We start from the raw sequence: 8510 nt of genomic DNA, 5'->3' as shown, positions 1-8510 counted from the left end.
CCCCTCCCCACCCCCAAATACCAAGCTAGCGGAAAAAGAATTCCCCTTATTTTATTACACCCCCCCCCCCCATTTTTCGTTCAAGCCGAAAGCCAGGTGCACCTTCTCAGATCACTTTGGTGATTTGCTTTTTCTGGACACAAGTAGGTGGCCTTGCACAGCCGGAGTCTGGGAGCGAACTGGCGGGGCGGGCGAATGGGGGTGGGGGGGAGAGAGGGAGAGAGAGAGAGAGGAAAAGAGAGAGCGAGCGGGAGAGTGGGCACCAGGGGGCGAGGGGCTGGCCGGGCGTTGGAGCTTGATTGGGTGTCTGTTGATTTTACGTTGCAAATAACAAGGCAGCCACCCCTCTTGTCTTCCCATGATTACATTCCAGTGAGGAGATCCAGACTAGCAGGAGATTTCGCCTGGAACTCCCAAGGCTTGGGAGCTGTGATTCCCCCCCCAAAAGTTTAGTAGGAGAATGGGAGGCTGAAGGGTGGGAGCGGGCAGGCACGCAAGGGGGCTCAGATTGAGGAGCACGGTGGCAGGATTAAAAGAAAAAAAATCTCTCTGCCTTGGATTGCCTGCCCGGGTGAGTGACTTCCTGGACCTACCCCGGCTGAATGTGGATTTGCCCCCGCCAAGATGACGAGGTACCTTCGGTATGGGAATCTAACGGGAAGGATGAACGAAGTTAGTGGCTTCCAAGATGAGTTGGGCGGGGGTGGGGGAGGTAAGGGGGTAGGAGGGGGGGGGTAACCCTGCTTTTCCTGAGCTTGGGCTTGTCTGTCTGTCTGATAAGATTCTCGGGAAGATGCGTATGATTAGGGTGTGGGGGTGTCGCTGGAGAAGCCAGCCGATGTGTGTGTATGTGTGTGTGTGTGTGTGTGTGTGTGTGTGTGTGTGTGTGTGTGTGTGTGTGTATGGGGGGGGGGTCCTCGAGATCCGCATCCCCGCACACACAGCGCACGCTCAGCCGTGAGTGAGCGTTGTGAGTTAGCCCTGCGAGTCTGGGATTTCCGAACCCCTCCACACCCCCGCTCCTCCTCCCCCCCCCCCCCCATCAGTTTTGTGGCTCAGGAAAACGCTGGAGTTTTGTGTGTTGTTGGCGGTGGGGGGAGAGGAAAGGTCTCAGGGATATTGAGTTTCATAAGCAAAAGGGAGCCGCTCCCTGACAGCTACTAGGCAGCACCCACAGCCTGGGCAGACCTCCCCCCCCCCCCCGCCCCGCGCCCCAGGTTTGCCCAGATAAACGGGCGTTGTGGGGTATGGGCGCTCAGGGCGAGCCAGGTGCGGTGGAGGCGGATGCGCTCCAGGCTGCGTTGCGCCTGCAGGCTGGAGCCCTGGGGCGGCGCCTGGGTGCACTGAGAGGCAGGGCGAATGGGAAACTCCTTGCAGCTCTTTCCTCTACCCAGAACTAAGCTTCTGTAGTCTAAGGAACTAAGGAAGACGCGGTGGTGAGTGAGCGGCTGCTTTCTGAGGTACAGATAGAGACACAGCCCGTCTGCTCAAACAGCTTGAGATCCTTTGATGTGCGTACACTTGGTGCAAATATAAACAGAAGCCCCTCCCGACTCAATCAAACCCCATTTATCTGGCATGCTATTTTGTGTGTGTGTGTGTGTGTGTGTGTGCAAATGAAGTGCAGAAGAGCATGCGAATTCCCCAGTTGTGCAAGACAGCACCCCAGCGCTTCTCCGAGGAATTGCTTCCCGAGTAGCCCAGATAGGGGTAGCTGGAGGTATGAGTGTTGGAGCGCCCAGGATAGTGGCAGGGTGTGTGTGTGTGTGTGTGTGTGTGTGTGTGTGTGTGTGTGTGTGTGTGTGTGTTAATACACCCTTTTCCGGGGTGCAGAAGACAAACTTCTCACTTCCCCCAAGCGAACCCCACCCCTGGAAGGAGCGCTTTATGTGCTAGTTTGGGGTGATCCTTTCTGACAGACCTGAGCGTGGGATTCTCATGAACACCCAAGAATACATTAGGGTTGTGGCCAGTACGGCGATTGAACACAAATCCTGCCAATTGACAGAAGTGGAAGATAGGGTTTGTGGTGGGGGTATTTACAGGAAAAAATTACAAACAGGAGACATGCATTCCCATCATAGCTTGTATTTTACTTGAAAGAAAAATTTAAAAAATAAGAGGGGGCGGGGAGGAAGAGCCACCAGCAGGTAGATCTTGGATAAACAGCTTTATTGTACTTGACTGCAATTTCCATTTTCCGTTATGAAAGTGTTTGTCAATAATTGCAAATGGGCTACAGAAACCACTTTTAGTTTACCTTGGTCACTTGCTTGTGAATAATATCTTGAACGATGTCTGTAGGAGACAGAATTGGCTGTGTGAAATTCATTCTCTGCTTCTTCAGAATATATGGCTTGATCATGTTGAAAAGAAATCATCAGGGACATGATTTTCTGGTGCGATTTTCCTATTAGAGTTCACTACAGGTTGTAACCACATCTAAGATAAAGACAGGAGTTTTGCTTCTAAGTGAGTGATGTGGAGACAATTAGATGAGAGGAAGCTCTCTAAGAGACATTTTGCTTGGAATAAAGGAAAAGATGCGGAGAACACAGCTCTGTACTGTTATGGAATCTTAATTTGTTTTATTTGGTTTGTGTTAATTCTGCCCTATTTTGCCCCCCCTCACCCCCCCCAAGTTATGGTTGTCTGAATAATTCTTTAAAAAGAACTTCAATCCTAAAAGGAATATTTATGTATATGGATAAGCTGAACACCAATGAATGCAGGGGAAAGTTAGAATCTGGAGAGAGATGCTCTTTTCAAACTTGGCTGGGCAGGTGGACGTTGCTGAGGGGCTTGTTTAATTGGTATTTATGCTGCAAATAACCCAGCTGACATTCACATTGGCAGCGTCCAGTGCCAATCTTTGTGTAAGAACGTTCCATTGTTTTCAGGGCATGACTCACAGAAGGCTGTACACACATGCTTGTGACAGCAGTGATGTTTTTCCTTCCAAGTTTCTGGGCTGCTGTCTTCCCCCCTGTAGTTAGAATGCCCAACATAAAGAGGGCCTTGCTTTTGTCTGTGGAGTGGCATTGCTCTGTGTCAGTGTCTAAAAAGACACAGCTACTGCTGCATGGATTTATCTCTTATTGGATCCCCAGCAAAGACTTAGCCACATCTCTGTGCCTGTTGAATAGTTTGGCTTGCAAAGGTTCAGGAAATTGTTGTTTTCTTGAAAGAACCTGATTGTGTATCACACATGCAGTTTGCCCAGTAGAGATGATCATCCTATGCTCCAGGAGAGGCTGTGATCCGAGTCAGCTGGATCCCATTGCTTCCGTCCCAAGATGCTCTAGCTCTTTGCTAGGAATTTAGGTATAGGATGGTCCTTCCTTCCTTCCTTCTTTCCTCCCTCCCTCCCTTCCTTCCTCTCTCCCTTCCTCCTTCCCTCCCTCCCTCCCTCCCTCCCTCCCTTCCTTCTCTCAGAGGATGTTGTTTCCTTTGATTTTAGATTCTACTCATGCTTTGACAAGCTGTACGAACTCATCCACGCAGTGGAAGGACCTTGAGCAGATTGTTGACCCTCTCAAACCCCACCTCGGACATAGCTGTTGGAGTGATTCCAGAGGCACTGTTGGGAGTTCATGCTTGACTTACAGCTCCCTACTCTAGCTTGTTACATCACTCGTCTTAGCTAATGTTAATGGTGCTATTTCTTTGGTAAAAAAAATGATGGCTGAGCTAGGAATTACGTTAAAAATGCAGATACTTTTGTTGGAGGATGATAGGAATGCCTCTTTAGGTTTTGATACCTGTTGATGAAGCCACTTATTTCCTGCCAGGTTAATGAGGGACAAATATCTTGAAGCCATGATCACAGAACACATCAGCCGGGTCAGGAGGAGATCCAGCTTTTGAGGAGGTAGCAGGGAAGGCAGCCGGTCATCAGAAATGGGAAGATGTAGGAGAGGTCCAAGAGGATGCATAGGAGTTGACTCCCATTTCCCAATAAGATTTTGTTTAAAGATAGAAATATACTGGCTCCTTATTGCCTGATTTGTCCAGTGACAGTACCCCTCAGTAGTAAAAGAATTTTATAAGTTAGAAAATTTTCCTATAATCTTTTTATTTTTTGGTGTCAGTCCTGGGGTTTGAACTCAGGGCCCGGACACTGTCCTTGAGCTCTTGTGCTCAAGGCCAGTGCTCTTTCACTTGAGCTGCAGCTCCACTTCTGCCTTTTTTTAAATGATGAATTGGTGATAAGAGTGTTATGGACTTTCCTGCTCAGGCTGGTTTCGAACTACAACCTTCCCATCTCAGCCTCCTGAGTAATCAGGATTACAGATGTGAGCCACTGGGACATGGATATCTTTATTTTTTTTTTCCTTATGACTACTAAAGTGTATCCAGTCACTACTTCCTTCATAGTAACCCTTGGGATGTTCCAAGTGTCCATGACCTTCAGCTTTCTAGGCGCGTCTGGTACTTTCACTGACTTCCCCTTGTGTCCTCCAACTTTCCTTCAAGCTTCAGGTTCCCAGTATGGAATCCCGAAGGCTTATTCTTGGATGCACAACTGTTGTCAAGATCACACCAGCCATAAGGATGATGGGCCAGTAATTTTCTCAGCATGTCTAAGAACAGTATGCCAGGAAAATATTTAAATACTAGGGCTGATTATACGGTAATCGTTTCCTTGTCCTTTCTAACAGCTTTGGGTAGTTTATGAAGTGCTTTTATATACATTATATCCTTCGGTTTCACAACCCAGGCGGGAGGCAGAAATCATTCCACACTTTTGTATCAAAGAAGCAGCAAAGCCAAGCGACTTGTTCAGTGCCTTGAAATGAGTGCCAGAGGGAGTGAGACTAGAATCAGGGTCTTCTAGGACACTGGGACAACTGGCTTGCACCTCACATGACAGCTCCAAGTCCATAAGGAGCGCCTGCTGCCAGGGGATGTGGAGGAAGGTAAACAATGAATAGCAGTCCTGCTTTTGAACCCTGGCTTGAGTCTTGACACAAAGTAATATAACCTACCTGTTTTCAGGTCTTTGTATCCAGAATGAGGGCTGTAATGCCAAGTTCATAGGTGAGTTTTAGGAGGGAGGAGATAAAATGTGAGACTGTGCAGGCACACGGCGGGCGTTCACCCTCCTTTCCCTCTTCTAATCTGCCACATCCAACAAAAGAGGCGCCTCATATCTTTAAGTATGGTCTTTTTATGCAACAGCTGTGTTATTGGGAAAAAGGGTATAAATTGAATTCTACTAAATCAGATTGTATTTTAAATGCACAGGATTTAGCTATTAAAGGAAACCTGTGGTGAATTCTTTTGTAATGCAAATAATCACCTTCTAATTTATCTGTTTAGTACATTGAGCTTCTGTGGATCAGATTTTCTTAATATGGGGCCTGCTTGTGTAGAAGAGCTTTCATAGCCCCGTCTCCAGATGGGAAAAAGTCACTCCGCTTGCAAACAAAATCAGTAATTGTGTTCAGTTGGCAAAGCCTTGCTCTGATGTTTGAGTATAATCTCATAGTCCCTCATTATTAAATGAAAGAAGCTCAGAATGGGAAATGGGAAGACACCTTAGAGATTATAATGTGGTCTATGCCACTCATGTCACAGTTGAGGAAGTGGAAGTACACAGAGGTGAAGTGACATGTTCAGTGTCACCAGCCAGTGACTGTTCAAACAAGGATCCCATACTAGGCCCCTGTTGCCAGAGGAGGGACTCTGTTGGCCCCCATCATCCCCTCTCTGCCCCCACCAGCCAGATACACACACACACACACACACACACACACACACACACACACACACACACACACACACACACACACACACACACAGCAGCCTGGGAAACGGCACAGAAATAAGATGTGCTTCTAAACAGTTTCAGGTGAACTTCCAGATATGCGTCTTTATGAGTTGGTGCTGGCGTTAACATCACTTTTCTGTTAGAGCTGAATGAAACACAGCTGCTTTGGTCTTCTTATGAGAAAAAAAGAGAGAGCTAATTCTTGGCTATCAATGATGCTTCTCTGCAGGGATTTTATTAGGGCATGCTACTAGAGGAAGGCAAGAAGGCTGAGTCTGACGGACCCTGCTCCCATTGGCAGTAGCTCACCAAGAAACTAGTTTAGAAGAAGAGACATTTGGAAAAAGTGAACTGGATATTTTCAGCCCTTTAAGAGATTCAGAAATCACCCTTCTAAAATGGCTCCTGAATTGCCCCTTCCTTATTAGCACATTATTGTTGTTCGAGAGCTAGCTACTGAAGAGGTAGAGTTTTGAAAGACTCCAGTGAAGAGGTAAGAGCTCTCACCTTGTCTATGTGGTCATAGCTGCTCACTGCAGCCCTGAAGGCTTTCTCAAAAGATAGGACCCACCTTCAAGGCCTTAGGACTTTGTGAGTGTTGTTCCTTGCTAGCTCAGGACTGCACTCAACCTCCCTGAATCTCCTTTCTCATTTATACAGGAGTTAATAGTCAGTCTACAGAAATTCATTGAACTATTGTGTTAGAGGCTTAAGTCTTAGTGTAGGCAAAGTCCATAAACAAAACCAAAGCACCTAGGAGGTGGTGGTTCAAGCCTGTAATCCTGGCTATGTGAGAATTGGGAATCAAAGGATTTGAGGACAGACTAGGGAAAAAAAAATGGAGGCTTCCAATCAGATAATGGCTGGGCCTGGTGGCAATACAATGGTTGGGCACAGTGGCCTGTGCTTGTTATCTCTGGCAACACAGGGGGAATCACAAGAAGGAAGATGGAAGCCCAGGCCAGCCTGAGCCTACAATGAGAGCCTGCCTCAAAAATCACCAATGCCAGAGGCATGGCTTAAGTGATAGAACATCTGTGTAGCAATGATGAGACCTCTGTCTTTGATCCCCAGTACCAGAATGAAGCAGAATAAGGAGGAAGAAGAGAAGGAGGAGGAGCTGGAGAAGGGGTAGGGGAAGGAGAAGAGGAAGGAGGAAGAGAATGCAGCAAAATTCAGACCTCTGGCCCATGAGGAGCTGGCCTTAATGGCCTCCCAGAACACAGCAGGAGCACTGTGCGAGGGCCAGTGGTGATGTATGCTGTATGGTGTAGGATGGGGGGAATGGGTGAGAAAGGCTCAGTGGCACATGGGTAAGCCTCTCTGAGGCCTAACCTCTCTGAGGGCATCTGCTCTCCTCAGAAGTCAGTTTCCACAGCGCAGGCCTCACACTTCCTTTAAGATGTCCATCAGCTCAGAGCAAGGTCAATTTGAGAGAAAAGCTATTTTCCTTGAAATTAAACTTGGGAATGAAGTACAGCTATTTGGATCTGTAACAGAGGAAGGTCATTTTTTTCCCCTTACTTCATTGATTCCAAGTAGGATAAGTTTGGATTAAAGCTCACAAGAACTCTATCAGAGCAAGATTATGATAATGTAACATTATACAATTAAGCTTAAGTTATGTAGTTTTCCACAGGCTTTCACTTAATATTTTTTCCTTAGAATTTCAAAGGGAGACTCAAACCTTCTAGCCACTGAATCTGTGATTATGTGGTAATGTATCAGTCCTGGGAGTAACTGCAATATTTAAATATTTTATAAGGAGCTCTGATTGTATTTTAAAGGGACAAACAAAATTCAGTAAAAGTTTCACCAAGTGAGCAAGTAGACAAAAGTTGCTCTCCTTTAGTAGAAAAGAAATTATAGACTAGGTTAGGTCCTGTTTAGTGAGCACATAGCCATGTATGCAGGTTCTGTAACCCACTTAAGTCAAGAAAATCCAGCACTAGAGTGTCTGTACACCATTAATTTGATGTTACAGAGGAGAAAACTCAAGCAAACATCCAAGCAAGCTGTCCAATAAATAGTAACTTCACTGTGTTTCTCCACTAAACCAAACAATTCCTGTCTCTGTGCTCCATCCCTTAACCTTTCCTGAAAGGGAGACTCCAAACAGACCCAGGGGATGCCAGAGACTGGACCTTATTGCAAACATGAGGAATTTTAAAGGGATCTCATTTCTCTTCCATGACTACACAAGTGCCATAGGGTAGGTAAGGATGGTTTGTGATTAGGGATGGACTGTTTATATTATGGTCTATTGCTGGCAGCCGTGTATTCTCTCCAGTGTTTTAGGCATGTGGGGGAGGTGTGTTGGTAGAATGAGGAAAGGCTGTGGAGTGCTGGCACCATTTATTTCCCTTTAAACATTACATCTTCATTTCAGTTGTCTATATGTTGCAAGTTCTTCCAGAAAAGATTTCTTATTTCTTTGACTAATTTGAGGGCTTAAACTCAGGACCTGGGCACTGCCACTGAGGTTTTCCTTTTTTTTCTTTTTTGCTCCAGGCAAGTTCTCTACCACTTGAGCCACAGCTCTACTTCTGGCTTTTTGTAATTAGTTGGAGATGAGAGAGTCTCAGGGACTTTCCTGCCTGGGCTAACTTCGAACCAGGATCCTCAGATCTCAGCCTCCTGAGTGGCTAGGATTACAAGCACGAACCACTGGCACCTTCCTTCAGGAAGGAGTTCTTAAGGGTCGCTTCAGCCCTGTGGATTTGGTCTCAAATTCTAA

This window comes from Dipodomys spectabilis, unplaced genomic scaffold (genome assembly GCF_019054845.1).
Source record: "Dipodomys spectabilis isolate Male_0828 unplaced genomic scaffold, ASM1905484v1 ptg000197l, whole genome shotgun sequence".
NCBI classification, from domain to species: Eukaryota; Metazoa; Chordata; class Mammalia; order Rodentia; family Heteromyidae; genus Dipodomys; species Dipodomys spectabilis.
Note: the sequence above shows the minus strand (reverse complement) of the source record.